This window comes from Schistocerca cancellata, chromosome 9 (genome assembly GCF_023864275.1).
Source record: "Schistocerca cancellata isolate TAMUIC-IGC-003103 chromosome 9, iqSchCanc2.1, whole genome shotgun sequence".
Classification (NCBI taxonomy): Eukaryota; Metazoa; Arthropoda; class Insecta; order Orthoptera; family Acrididae; genus Schistocerca; species Schistocerca cancellata.
Genome location: NC_064634.1, coordinates 111280803 through 111297020, shown reverse-complemented (window position 1 = coordinate 111297020; position 16218 = coordinate 111280803).

The window sequence follows — 16218 nt, the reverse complement described above, 5'->3', positions numbered from 1 at the left end:
TCAATCAGAAGACTGATGATTCAAAAGAAAAAAAATATGTTGTGTGAATTACAGCACCCTTGTGTCACGTTCGCTACGGCAGCCTTTTCCTGATGGTTTTCTGTTTCATTAAGTGCGCCCGGATATATGGGGAACGGTCGAAATATCGGCCAGTCCAGTCGATGTTGATCATTCTGACAGCCGCAGGATTACGTCAGAGGCTCAGTCATAATCTTATATTACATTAAAACTCATCTTAAGGGTTGGTAATGGATTCATGATCTTAAGATTTGTTCAACATGGTTATTATTTAGAAGCGTCCATTGCTGATTTATACGAAAGACATGTTGTGTAACACCTTGTGTGTAACGTTAACAGTGCTGTGTCAAGATGTACAGTACACAATAAAAATGTATCCCTTGGAAAAAAAAATGTGTGGCTTGTGTATTGAAAGGTAGTTCCGTGTTTTCATTTGATCACCACAACTGCAGCACTACTTCGAAGCCACGACCGAGCGTTACCGTCTGCTTGCCTTCTGCAGCGAGAGAGACATCTTTAGAGAATGCCACGTGAGTTGTAACTAGAAACATTTCGAGGTGTGTATAATGCACATTTTCCACTACGGCTCTCAGGTGTACGGTCAGTCTGTTACAACTGGCTACCAGGGTACGTCTTTCAAAGTGATGGAGGCGTTGTAACTGCGCGACAGGTCACCACCAGCAGCAGCAGAGAGAGACTTCCTTTGGGGCCGTTGCAGGCTTGAAGACTGAGGGCTAACCACTTCTACATCTACGCGATTACCCTCCAATTCACAGTTGCTTGGCACAGGACTCAAAATCGGGAGGACGATGGTTCAAATTTGCATGCGGCCATCCAAATTTATATTTACCGTGACTTCCCTAACCCGCTCCAGCCAAACACCACGTTGGTTCCTTTTAAAGGGCACGACCGATTCCCTTCTCAATTCTTGAATCAGTGAGAGCCTGTACCCCGTCCCTACTGACCTTCATGTCGACGGAACGTTAACCCTTAGCTTCATTCCTTGTCGAAGGACTCGTGACACCACTTTTAAAAAATATATCTTCTTACGATACTGCAGTACCTGTGCTAATTACGACGCAATGTTCCACATGTTGCACGACGCACAGCCAGACACAAACTTCCGTATGTCGTCTGCCGCTCGCGATGACGAGAAATCAGGGTTCGAGTCCCTATCCGTCACAGATTTTCACTGTCGTCACTCCATTAGTCAGCTGATGGTTGTCTATATTCGCAACTGCGAATACATTTCATGAATATCTTTTGTTCCGTTCTCAAATAACACATGACGAAATGTAATGGGAGGCAACAAATTATTTTAGCGTTAAAATTGGGTGAAAAGGTTTAATTGCAATGAGAAAAACCTTTGCTTCATGCAATCCCAATCTAGCCTATTTCATGATACCACAGAACGAGGCGCCTTTTCAGTGTCTTTCTACAAACCCTGTCTGCTAAGTATCCAATAATTGTTATCTATTTAGATAAATAAAGTGGCGAATAGACAGTTATATACAAGTACTTCATCATGGTCGCTTACCTCTACAACTACTCTCTGCCTTCCATTTCAGTGTGCAGTGATAGCGTAGAGAAGGGTGTACAGGCAGAGTACAAGCAGTTTCCTCAGTAGGTTTGTTGCAGTCTTTGGTTTTCAGTCTCAAACTGATGAGCTATACTCAAGAACTGAGTGAACAAGATGGTAGCAAGCCACTTCTTTCGTGGCTGCATTGCATTTCTTTAAGACTGTTTCAATGTACCTCAGCCAGGCATCTGGTTTTCCTGCTGTGTTTCATGTGGTCATTCCAATTTATGCTCGTACAGTTGGTTACTCACAGATAATTTGCGTTAGTCACTATTCCCAATGAATTTTCATCAACAGTCTGATAATCTAATGTCTTCGCCATTTTACACGCAATGCGTTACATTTATTTGCGTTCAGGGTCAGTTACCAGTCTCTGCACCAAAAGTCGATCCCCACGTAGTTCTACCTTCATTTTGCCACAGTCTTGTGTCGTTGCAACCCTCATACAGCCAATAGCATCAACTCTGAACAGTACCACGCAGTTTCTGACGTTACGCACTAGGTGCTTTATATACACTGTCCAGACAAATTAATGTGACCGCCTGGCAGACGCATGAATAACCAACTTTTGTGGCACGGGATGCTGAGAGACGTGCAGGAAGAGAGACAATCATTGCCTGGAAGATACAGACAGAGATGTGGAACCATTCCGATTCCAGGGCCGTCGCCAGCTGTGCTAGGTTTCTAGGTTGAGGATGAGTATGAGATTCTCGACTGGATTAAATCTGGAGGCATAATTAAATTTTCCTTGAGACATTTTAGTCTGAATTTTATCTACGATAATGATAGAAGACGAAGAAACGAATTAAAATTTGTGCCATGGATGGGACTTGACCACAGGTCTGCCTGGCAACTAGGCAGGTGTACTAGCCACTGCACCACCGTGCCAGTATAGTTAACACAGCTGCAGGGACTACCACAGCCCACTGCCCTATATCGTAGATAAAGTTGAGACTCAAATGTCTCAAGGAAAATTTAATCATGTCAGATCTACAGATCACATACCCCTGAGGTACAGGCAAGATTTCCCCATTAAATCCAGCGCTGCCGTGCTATTCCAGAACCGGAGAGCTTCGGAAGTAGTGACAATCTAATAAGGGAAAAATAAGATGAAGACTTGAACTGAAGTTTGTGTAAGGGAGGGCACTGGGTTAGGTTAGTCCACGCAGGGCTGTTAGCTATACTGCTACGGTGGTGTAATGGCTAGCACGCCTGCCTAGTAGGTAAGGAAACCTGGGTTCAGCTCCTAGCTGTGGTAGGAATTTTAAGTCATTTCTTCAGCTTCTGCCATAATCAGGGGAGATCCGTAAACAAATCCAGCTGCTCTTTGTACGATGCTCGTACACTACGAGCTAAGTGACGCGTTGCCTTGTCCTCTTGTTAGATGCTATTGTACCAAAGGGGAGAATACTGCAAGGAATTAATGACATTTGGTTGCTAGTGGGCATTTATTTACATCAATAGGGAAGTAGAAAATTTGTGCTGGACTGGGATTCACACACGTGTCTCCAGTCAGAGCGACGACCACTAAGCCAGCCGGGCACAGTGGTCATCCTAACTGCAGGGATCACCTTAGCGCGCCTCCCGTCAGACCCAAATTCTCAGCCTATCCACATACTACTGACGTAGTGCTCCTTGCGCATTACCCTCATTACTTGCGGCGTTTCGCCGAATTCCGTAAAAGTTCGAGCATGGTATGCACCTACACTGAAGGGACATTGGCCAGACACGCATTGATTGTACACTCCTGGAAATGGAAAAAAGAACACATTGACACCGGTGTGTCAGACCCACCATACTTGGTCCGGACACTGCGAGAGGGCTGTACAAGCAATGATCACACGCACGGCACAGCGGACACACAAGGAACCGCGGTGTTGGCCGTCGAATGGCGCTAGCTGCGCAGCATTTGTGTACCGCCGCCGTCAGTGTCAGCCAGTTTGCCGTGGCATACGGAGCTCCATCGCAGTCTTTAACACTGGTAGCATGCCGCGACAGCGTGGACGTGAACCGTATGTGCAGTTGACGGACTTTGAGCGAGGGCGTATAGTGGGCATGCGGGAGGCCGGGTGGACGTACCGGCGAATTGCTCAACACGTGGGGCGTGAGGTCTCCACAGTACATCGATGTTGTCGCCAGTGGTCGGCGGAAGGTGCACGTGCCCGTCGACCTGGGACCGGACCGCAGCGACGCACGGATGCACGCCAAGACCGTAGGATCCTACGAATGGGGACGTGTCGTCTTCAGCGATGAGAGTCGCTTCTGCCTTGGTGCCAATGATGGTCGTATGCGTGTTTGGCGCCGTGCAGGTGAGCGCCACAATCAGGACTGCATACGACCGAGGCACACAGGACCAACACCCGGCATCATGGTGTGGGGAGCGATCTCCTACACTGGCCGTACACCACTGGTGATCGTCAAGGGGACACTGAATAGTGCACGGTACATCCAAACCGTCATCGAACCCATCGTTCTACCATTCCTAGACCGGCAAGGGAACTTGCTGTTCCAACAGGACAATGCACGTCCGCATGTATCCCGTGCCACCCAACGTGCTCTAGAAGGTGTAAGTCAACTACCCTGGCCAGCAAGATCTCCGGATCTGTCCCCCATTGAGTATGTTGGGACTGGATGAAGCGTCGTCTCACGCGGTCTGCACGTCCAGCACGAACGCTGGTCCAACTGAGGCGCCAGGTGGAAATGGCATGGCAAGCCGTTCCACAGGACTACATCCAGCATCTCTACGATCGTCTCCATGGGAGAATAGCAGCCTGCATTGCTGCGAAAGGTGGATATACACTGTACTAGTGCCGACATTGTGCATGCTCTGTTGCCTGTGTGTATGTGCCTGTGGTTCTGTCAGTGTGATCATGTGATGTATCTGACCCCAGGAATGTGTCAATAAAGTTTCCCCTTCCTGGGACAATGAATTCACGGTGTTCTTATTTCAATTTCCAGGAGTGTATATGTGAGGGACCGATGACCATCGCAGTCTGGTCCCTTTAATCCCACAAACCAACCAACCATTGTATATGTGGTGCCCGTTCTTACAGACATGTCCGTAAGAACAGGCACCATGCAGATGCCGGTATGGACAGTTCGCTTGTTCGGAGTACGATAAAGACTCGGTACCATCAGTCTGAAGTACCCCCCACCAGACTCTCTGGAGAAATGCAGACTACGAAAATATGCTTTAAATGCTTGTTTTTTAGTATAATGTGAATGGAAAAATATTTTTAAATGACATGTTGATGGTCAAGATTGCTACCAAGCATTTAACTGCAAACAAAAGGGTGGGAATATAAACTTTTCGAAAAGTTTTCCTCATCGTACGTTCTTGTGCCTCTTCAGTATTATTGCACGCAGGTTAGAGCAGGAATATTAATTCTCGTTAGTAAAAATTAAAGGTTTAACACGTTCCATGGGTATTTTGGTCACTTACACCTTCTAAATGTTTTAAAAAAGGTTTTTATTGATACAAACACCAGTTATTGTGCTTTTATTTATTGAACCGTAGGACGTCTCACAAAGAAACTTTAGATTCGACATTTTCTTTCCACCTGTCATTGATTGTACTCGTATGTTGTTGGGCAAAAGATTAAAAGATACTTCATTCTGCTTCGTTCTGCACTGAACATCTTCCTCCGCCACTAGCAGCAGTGTGGCGAGAAATGAAAGTAAACATCGTGATTACGTCAGGGACGTAGTGAGCGGTGCGAGCTTCCAGGGTTGTTGGCTGCATTTTCTAAGTTCTTTGATAGGACCATACGCACTGCAGTTTATACGGACGAGGTATTAAACTCAAGGTGAAAAGATATCAGTGATAATATTAGTTGATGATATTGTTAACTTCTGCGAACACAGCGAAAAATTACAGGATCTATTGGGTGGAATGAACTGTTCATTGAGCACAAAATATTGACTGAGAGTAGCCCAAAGAAAGACGAGACGACTGAACTGCTGCAGCAGTGAGAACAGCGACAAACAAAACAAAATTGATGATCTGGTAGCAGACGAAGTGGAAGAATTTTTCCAGCTTAAGAGAAATGTAACGAGTGATGGACAAATCAAGAAATCTTTGCCGAAGTACGTCTACTAGCATCAGACGAGGGGCTTACTTTGAGAAAGACATTCCTAAGAATGCACGTAAATATCACAGAACTATGTTAAACTGAATCTGGGCTCTAGGAAAAAATGAAAAAGTAGGGAATGGAAGCGCTGGAGATGTGGCGTTACAGAGGGATGCCGAATCGGCGAGGGAAGAGATAGATGCAAAAACACCGAATAGAAGTAAGGGCGTGACGGTGGAATGAGTGTTAAGACATCGGGGAGGAACTTTCTAGTATTTAAGAGACACGGAGAAGAGAAGTGCAATTAGTCTACAAAAGAGATTGCTTAGAAATCACTCGTGCGACCGTTTCTAGAATATTACTCAAGTGTGTGGGGCCCATACCAGATAGGTTTAACGGGGGACACTGAACGTATGCAGACAAGGGCAGCACGAATGGTCGCAGGTTTGTTTAATTCGTGGGAGAGTGTCATAGAGATACTTTAGGAATTCAACTGGCAGACTTATGAAGACAAACGTGAGCCATCCCCAGAAAGCCTATTAATAAAGTTACAAGAACCGAATTTAGATGATTACTCTAGGGATATACTACAACCCCCTAAGTATCGCTCACATACGGATCGTGAAGGTAAGAGTAGAATAATTACTGCACACACAGAGGCATTCAAACAACAATTCTTCCCGCGCTCCATACGTGAATAGAACGGGAAGAATCCCTAATAACTGGGGCAGTGGGACGTGCCTTCTACCCTGTACCTCACCGTGGTTTGTAGAGTGTATATGTAAATGTAAATGGTGCGTTGAGATGAAGAGATTTTAAAAGAGACGAAATAGTGTCAGACTGCATCAAACCAGTCAGAAGATTTCCCGCACCCATTCCATCGCACCACCCACAACCAAATAAAAAAAATAGTTTGTTGTTGATGACTTCTAGTTGTTCCTGGCGTTTTCTAAATGTAAGTAATTCTGCGTACAAAGAAATCTCATGGCTCTCCAAGTAACAGCAAGTCACACGATTTGTGTTGCCTACATTTAGTGCGAGGCCCAATGTTGACCCGTGTGAGGTCTGGGTCACATAATCCGCTGACGTAATCCTGATGTTTACCTTCATTTCTCGCCGCACTCTGCTAGTGGCTGAGGAAGCTGTGCAGTGCAGAATGAAGAATTTAATCTTTTGCCCAATAACATACGAGTGCAGTCAATGACAGGTCGAAAGAAATTGTTGAATCTAAAGTTTCTTTGTGAGACGTCCTCCTGTTCAATAAATAAAAGCACAATAGCTACTGTTTGTCTCAATAAAAAACTTTTTTAAGCATTTAGAAGGTGTAAATCATTGCCTCCTTGCAATAATTAATTTTTTTGTTTGTTTCATTTTTTCGCTCGTTTTCGCTATTTCCACGTAATATTCTTCTGCAGCTGATAGCGCTGATCGCCTTCACTTTACAAATTCCGTTTAAAAACTAGTCACATTTGTGCTAGGAAAGGAATAGATGATCACTTTCGCTGTCGAATTTGAGGACTAGTATTAACAAGACCAGAGTTGAAACCAGCACTGTCATTGTTATAGAATTTAAGTCTGACGGTTATCCACGAACAAGCCAGGGATGTTTTACACCCTCAAATAACGGTTTTTAGAAACAATTTAGGCGTGGCTTTGTAAACCGCAGTATGTCCACGCATTCCAAAAATGGCATTTTCCCGTTAACGCAATACCTGGAAAGGTGAATTCATTCCGTTAACGGTTAAAATTAGTTAAACAGTTTGCGGGGAAAATTTTTTGTTTTTACTATTAGGAAAAAGGCGTTAGCTTCAAACAGCGATAATTCTGCATACCAGGCACACCACGCGAACGCAGGAATTTCCAATAAAGCGCCACCAAATATTGTTTGCCGCTAAAGCTCCGAAACAATATTTGTTTTTGCAAGGAAGGGAATGAAAAGGAGTACGGAGGAATCGTTAAAAAATTCGTTTTAGAAACTCCAGTCAGCATTACTCGAAGTTTTCACGTTTATCTCAGATCAAAGACTGGTGTAAATTGAGACGTAAAACCCTTAACTGAGCAAAACAAATACTCTTTGAGGTATAATCAGAGAGATTATTCTGTGGAAATAGTCTCGTTTACGATGTAGTTACCCTTTTTCTGGTACAGTTATGGTCAGTGTTGGACGGCTGTTACTTTGTGATTATTCTATATGGAGTCGATAGACGTGTCTACCAGTTTGCACCCGTACTTCGCAAGCCAGGATACCAATGGCCAGGATCATTTTCCTCCCCTTACCTACATTCACAGCGAGCACGCGAGAAAAGAGACTATCAATAACATTCGGTATGAGTCCATATTTCTCTAATCGTTGCGTCGTGTGGTCATTACGCGGGCTGTACATCGATGAGACGAACTTCATGGCCGCTGACTGCCACGAGATTAAATACCTCCTGCTGGCGTTGATGGCACTTGACACAGTATGGAAAATATGGGGCGATCCACATAAACCTGAACTGCTTCAATGATCATAACTTCCCTCCGAAAGCTCGCACAAACGGGAAAGTTGTTTTAATGACCTCAGTAGCTCTGGGAGAATCACTACTGCCCATTGTTAGCAAGTTGATTGTTGTTTCTGCGCATGAGGTCCTTTCTCCGATAAAATACCGCCTTCGCTCGGCTCTTGTTAGTTTCTTCGTAGCCCCGTCGGTCGTGGTTTAAGTCTCTGAGTGTGTACTTCGGGCGGCGTGACAATAACAAGAAATTACTGATTCGTTCGCAGTCTTTGGTTGGCAGAAACATGCAGCAGGTACACACTGCGAAAGCAGGTTTTTATTGTGAAAACATACTGGGAGACAGATTCATTGGTCACAACACATTGGACATTCTGGAGAGAATTCAGTGTGCACGATGTTCCAAGAAATGAGGCAATTTTATCGATTTCAAGGAAGCTAGAGACAACTAGAGTCAATTGGAGTACTAAACAGTGACAATGGTAAAAACACAGCATCACTGAGTGCAGTGGTTGTTGATGATGTTCGAAGACGCCTGGAGAACTCTCGAAGAAAATCGTTGCTTCGATTGAGTCAGGAGACTGGCATTTCATACGGGACATGTCAGAGAGCTGCGAAGAAATCGATATAGCGACCGTACAGAGTGCACATGATGCAAGCATTGCAAGAAACAGATAACGAGAGAAACTGTGTTACTGTCGATTGTTTCAGGTGTTTCTTATTCACCGTCCAGACATTCTCCCCATAACTTGGTTTACACATGAGGCGTGGCTCCGTCTGTCAGGTTACGTCAACACACGAAATAGCAGATACTGGGCTGGTCTAAAACCCCATATCACGCATGAAACACCACCCCATGATGAAAAGGTTGGGATTGTACAGCGCGTTGGGAGCTTCCAGGATTGTTGGTCGCATTTTCTTTGTTCAGGACCGTACGCACTGCAGTTTATACGGACACATTCAACACATTTGTGGAACAGCTGGACGATGTCGAACTTACCAAAGAATATTTTCAACAAGATGGAGCAACGTGTATTTCGTCTAACGCTTCCCTCATGGAACTTGCAACCAGTTTCTTCGGTGATAGAATAATATCGAATAATACCCCCCCCCCCCCATTCCTGCTCCTCTATCACTTGACATAGCCGCACACGAATTTTGCCTTGTGACGGGATCTTAAAAGCTAAGTGTACAAGAATAGACCGTGGGCCAGAGCTCCGTGAGGCAATAACACGAAATTAGCAGCATTGGCGATTACACACTTCACCGAGCGTTGCAGAATATGATGAAACGAGTACATCTGGCTACGATATGTGGTGGAGAGCACATCCAAAATTTGCTATGACGACTTTGTGTGTACGTATATGATCTCTCAATTGTGTACTATCATCCCCCAAAATTGCAAATGTGTTCCACTATTGGTTCAGATGTTACGATCCATCAAAGTAATTCAGGATCATATGGATGGCACTGTTTATGAGCGCTGAAGAGACGAACAGCGAATCATTCTAGTGACAGAACGGCTGCAAAAGGGAAATACACCGACATAAGCAACTGTGACAAAGGGTAGATTGTTAGGATCCGGCTTCACAGAACGCAGCTCGTAAATGGCGAAGCTGTTCAGATGCTCGCGTGCCACAGTCGTGAGCATCCGTGGAAAGTGGCTGGGCCAGTAGTAGGTGGGAGTTGTCGCGGAGGTCGGAAGCTTGCTGTCTATATATATCAAGGCGGCGATCAGTGGCAAATCTGACGAGAGAGTACAGTGCTGGTGCAGACAGGAGGGTTTCAATACACACCGCTCAGCGCACATCGCTCGATATGAGTCTTCGCGGCAGACAACTCCTAAGTGTTCTCAGGTTGGCCAAATAACGTTGCCATTTACGATAGCAATGGACACGGAAGTACCGAGGCTTGAGCGTCCGTTAGTGAAAACGTGACAACTGGTCTGATGAAATATTTTTATTGTTACACTAGGTTGAGGATCGTATCAGCATATGCCGTCATGGCGTGACCGGCTGCTCTAAACATTCACCTCGCCGCGCTCACTGGCCGGTGGGGCGGTATTGTGCTATGGGCGAGAGTCACCGATGGTTTCACGTGACAAGTGGCACTAACCAATGGCACCATGACACCTGTGGACTACCTGATTACTGCGGACCACCTTCGTACCTTCATACTTGATGTCTTCCATGTCGGCGATGGCATTTTCCAGCAACACTAATGCCCGTGCCATAAGGCCAGAATAGTGCTACAGTGATTCGTCCTGATCCCATCTCGGAAGCTATCGTGTGCCAGCTCCGCGCACGCACACTATGGGCCCAATTTGCGTTTATTGCGTAACCTGTGTGTAGACATTTGGTGACACGTACCTCTGGAACCTACCAAAGACTTGATGAAGCCATGACACGTTGAAGTGCTACTGTATTGGTCTTCAACGGAGACCCAACACGCTATTGACCAGGTGGTCACAATGTTTCGTCTTGCAAAAAGAATAAGAAAACGATGTTAGTAGTATGTGCAGCCGTGAGGACGACGGTTCAATCCCGCGTCCGATCATCCTGATTTAGGTTTTCCGTGATTTCCCTAAATCGCTCCAGGCAAATGCCAGGATGGTTCCTTTCAAAGGGCACGGCCGACTTCCTTCCCCATCCTTCCCTTTGAGACCGATGACCTCGCTGTCTGGTCTCCTCCCCCCAAAACAACCCCAAGTATGTGCAGCAGATGGACATGCACGGTGAATGAATGTTAAACGTGATGAAGAGATTCTAGAAGAGGTGAAGAAATTCTGTTTTCTAGGAAGTAGAGTAACTAGAGAAAGAAGATACAATGAAAACGCAGTAGCCAGTATTGCACAAGATAAAAATACTCTCTGTAAAAACAAAACAACTGCTAAGATCGAAAAATATAAATTCTTTGATGAGAAGAAGATTCTTGACAAACTGTGCTTGGAATACAGCAGTGTATGGGTGTGAAACGCGGCCAGTAAGGAGCACTGAAACAGAGCCATCAGAAGCCTTTTATATGTGACGTTACGAGAGACCGATTAACTTCAGATGGTTTATCGAGGAATGGAATGTAAATCATCTGCAAGGAGTCAGCGCGTGAAAATGGCTAATAAAGAACATAATCAAAGGAAGAGAGAGAATAGTTGATGGCACATTACAAGAGGCGTTGCTGAAAACCATTGTTGAAAGGTTAATGGAAGGAAAGAACCAGAGGGAGAGGCGTGTATAAGAGTTGATAATGTAGTACGCAGTAGTCGTGTTGAAATGAAGGGGGTAGCCAGGAAGGCACAGGAAAGGAGGTAAGTTCATATGGAGTCTCCCTGCGTACATCCAAATGGATCACTGACTGTCTAACAGAACACAATACATCATACTGGAAGTCTAACTTTCAAAAGAAATAAAAAAAAAGTCGGACGCTCTCCTAGTAAGCGCAACAAGGCTTCTAATGCTCTCAGAATACATCAGCCACTTACCAGATAGGGTCAGAAGCAACGTCAGGTTGTTCACTGACGATTCTGTTGTCCGCAAGGACATCTCGTCCTTGGACGGTAGTAAGGAAATGCGGAAGGACTTCAAAAATAATTCCACTTGTGCAGTGACTGTCTTTAAATGTGAATAAACGTGAAATAAAGCAAAGACAAGGAAACCGATGGTACCCGACAACAATATGAGGGGCGAAAGTATGGAGCACGTCACATTGTATAAGGACACTGGTGTGCAAAAAAAGGACGAAAGTACCTTTCGCATGATGTCTCACCGCCAAGCAACATAGATCGGTGAAAATTGTACTATACATAGAAACAACTGCTACAGTATAGTACAGAAGGCAATTAAAAGAAATACGAGTACGCAGTGACAGAGGGAGAGATCACACTTTTATTCAAAGACAATACTCACACTGAATTCACCGCAATTGATAATGGTCCCCTGGACATCTAAAGAGGCGCGACATAGTTTATCATTTGGTTCATTTAGTTCATGATGAACGGTAATGACTACCCTACAATGCGCTACCATGCTGGCGACAAGGCTGGTAAGGCATTCTTGTGGTGGGACGCTCCCTTCCTCGACCAGCGCGGTTGTCAACCGCTGGATGGTCGTTCGTGTATGTAGACGTAATGCAGTACGTCTACCCAACTCATCTCACTGGTGCCCGATGGGATTTAAGTAGAGGGAACGGGCGGGCCTGTCCATTCGACGAATCTCCCCTCCTTCCAAGGGCCCCTCCACCTGGGGTGTTCGATGCGACCATCCATAAAAATGATGACACGGCCGAATGCACCAACAATCTCAAAATACACTCCTGGAAATGGAAAAAAGAACACGTTGACACCGGTGTGTCAGACCCACCATACTTGCTCCGGACACTGCGAGAGGGCTGTACAAGCAATGATCACACGCACGGCACAGCGGACACACCAGGAACCGCGGTGTTGGCCGTGGAATGGCGCTAGCTGCGCAGCATTTGTGCACCGCCGCCGTCAGTGTCAGCCAGTTTGCGGTGGCATACGGAGCTCCATCGCAGTCTTTAACACTGGTAGCATGCCGCGACAGCGTGGACGTGAACCGTATGTGCAGTTGACGGACTTTGAGCGAGGGCGTACAGTGGGCATGCGGGAGGCCGGGTGGACATACCGCCGAATTGCTCAACACGTGGGGCGTGAGGTCTCCACAGTACATCGATGTTGTCGCCAGTGGTCGGCGGAAGGTGCACGTGCCCGTCGACCTGGGACCGGACCGCAGCGACGCACGGATGCACGCCAAGACCGTAGGATCCTACGCAGTGCCGTAGGGGACCGCACCGCCACTTCCCAGCAAATTAGGGACACTGTTGCTCCTGGGGTATCGGCGAGGACCATTCGCAACCGTCTCCATGAAGCTGGGCTACGGTTCCGCACACCGTTAGGCCGTCTTCCGCTCACGCCCCAACATCGTGCAGCCCGCCTCCAGTGGTGTCGCGACAGGCGTGAATGGAGGGACGAATGGAGACGTGTCGTCTTCAGCGATGAGAGTCGCTTCTGCCTTGGTGCCAATGATGGTCGTATGCGTGTTTGGCGCCGTGCAGGTGAGCGCCACAATCAGGACTGCATACGACCGAGGCACACAGGGCCAACAACCGGCATCATGGTGTGGGGAGCGATCTCCTACACTGGCCGTACACCACTGGTGATCGTCGAGGGGACACTGAATAGTGCACGGTACATCCAAACCGTCATCGAACCCATCGTTCTACCATTCCTAGACCTGCAAGGGAACTTGCTGTTCCAACAGGACAATGCACGTCCGCATGTACCCCGTGCCACCCAATGTGCTCTAGAAGGTGTAAGTCAACTACCCTGGCCAGCAAGATCTCCGGATCTGTCCCCCATTGAGCATGTTTGGGACTGGATGAAGCGTCGTCTCACGCAGTCTGCACGTCCAGCACGAACGCTGGTCCAACTGAGGCGCCAGGTGGAAATGACATGGCAAGCCGTTCCACAGGACTACATCCAGCATCTCTACGATCGTCTCCATGGGAGAATAGCAGCCTGCATTGCTGCGAAAGGTGGATATACACTGTACTAGTGCCGACATTGTGCATGCTCTGTTGTCTATGTGCCTGTGGTTCTGTCAGTGTGATCATGTGATGTATCTGACCCCAGGAATGTGTCAATAAAGTTTCCCCTTCCTGGGACAATGAATTCACGGTGTTCTTATTTCAATTTCCAGGAGTGTATAAACACTCATACATCCAGAGCAATGACTGGCACTCGAACCACTACCATAACAAACAACTGAAGAACACATCCCGCAATAGCAAAACAAATCACACGAATTGACAGAGATTCTTCACGAGACAAAAGCGTGAGTATGTTTAGTGTTAGTGAAAGCGGTGTATGCTAAAACCTAGCACATGTATGTGGAAGAACAGCAAAAATTGTGTAAACAACAAAAAACAAAAAAAAACCAACAAAAATTAATGAGAACTACTCATGATCCTAGCAAACAAAATTGTAAGAGAAGAAACCATATTGTTACAGTGACCACTGAAGACGCTTTAGAATAAACCGAAACGCGTTTGGTCTTAAGACTCACTTTAGTTCCAAAAAGACGGTTGCAAAAGATGGTATTTAGCTTATACAACATTTATATCTGCAACTGAGGAAAAAAGAGGCCAAAAAGAAGACAACATGTATAGCAATTCTAGGAGGTGAACTATCCATGTGTAAGTTATGTATTGTATGCACCCTACGTTTTTCGTTTTAAAGCATAGCTATCAGAAACACAGTCACAAATTTTCAGGACTGCATGTGTGGACTTAGGAACCAATGTGAGCCCTAGGGGAAATAATTGTATACGTATTAGTCTTATTAGAAACATTGCATATTAAAAATTCATTTTTATTTAAATAATTATTTCGAGCTTTTTAGTCTTGTGTGTGAATTTTTTCAACTGATTCCAACATTTTGATGATATTACAACAGTAATATGTAAATTTTCGGTTTATTTCAGTTTCTCTTCACATGACGCAACCAGTATATTGCTGCCTCCTCTGTATCCCCTGAAAGAACGTGAAGGTAAAAATTAGAGATATCTGAATTCACACGAAGGCTTACCAGCAATAGTTTCTTCTGCTGTAATACTTGCGTCTATTATCGATTGTGTGCTATCTGTATTGTTTCTTCTTTGACTCGAGACATATGTAAATATGTTTTTTTTCTAATTCTGTTACGTTATATAATTTCAGATATTCATAAACATCTTTTTCAAAGTTGTGACATGTTATGTTACATTTGTACTAAGTTGTAGTGTACGAGTGTGTAACTGGTCCATGCTTGGGGACTGTATTATTGTATAGAGTAGAAAACTTGGAGGCAAGTCGTTCCATAACAAAAAGGTTTGGGCAGTAATGTAAATGTTGGATACGTGTGAATTTGCGTGCCTAATCTTTGTGTGGCAAGGAGTCAGCGGTTGGCCTTCGAAGAGCACACATGTGGAGAGCTCTGTGAGGCAAGGATATCTGGAAAATTGGATTAAATATGCCTGAATGTGAACTGCTATTGGCCGTTGAGTAATGGAATTTATTGGACTGATTTGTCATTTTGATTTCCAACGCCAAGAAGAAATATTCAGGGCACATTACTTCAAGAACCATGACTGCTCCACACGGTGTTGTTTTATCGCTACAGCAAACCACCTCCACATCCACGTTCGGCCAAACTAATATTTAGTTTTGTACATACGTCGCGTGGAGTAGTGTGTGGTTGAAATTTTCATATTATGTGTGCGTAATCTGAACTGTGTGTCACAGACCTTGATTTATCCTAAATCAGTCACCTTGTCAGGTTCTTACACATGTTCGAAGAATATTTCAAGTATTAAAAGCATCAAACTGAGTAAATGAGATAACGGGAAGAAGAAGATGAGGTACTGGAGGAAGTAAAGCTGTGGGGATGGGTTGTGAGTCATGCTCGGATAGCTCGGATGGTATAGCACTTGCCTGCGAAAGACAAAGGTCCTGAGTTCGAGTCTCGGCCCGGCACACAATTTTAATCTCCCAGTAAGTTTCAACTGGAAGAAATGACAAATTTCTGGAGCAACAGTCTTTTGTGTAATGTGCTCCATGTGGTACTTACAGTTCGTAAGTTCGATTCATAATAACAGGATATTTACTTGAAATACCTATTTAGAGAAGTAACATTTTGGAATTTCTAGAATCATTTCACAGAATATAAAATTTGCTAGTAAAAACGGTGTTTACCAAATTGATCCTAGACCATAACAGATTAAAAGTCTGCAGTATTTATAGTCGTATAACAGATTTGTAATAGTAAATACGTGTATTTATTGGCATATGGGTTTGTTGCTATTATTTTGTGTTGAAGATGTTTCTGTGAGCGCTTCTTGTAAGAAGGATCAGTTTTAGGATCCCCTCTCCCAGCCCCCCTCTCCCGCCCCTTCACCGCCATGCTGTAGCCAGTCTGTCAGGAATGTTACATTGAAAGTTTGTCTAAGGCTCAGAAAATTGTTCTTAAAATATTTGTGCTCATAAAATTATGAGTTGCTGTTTCTGA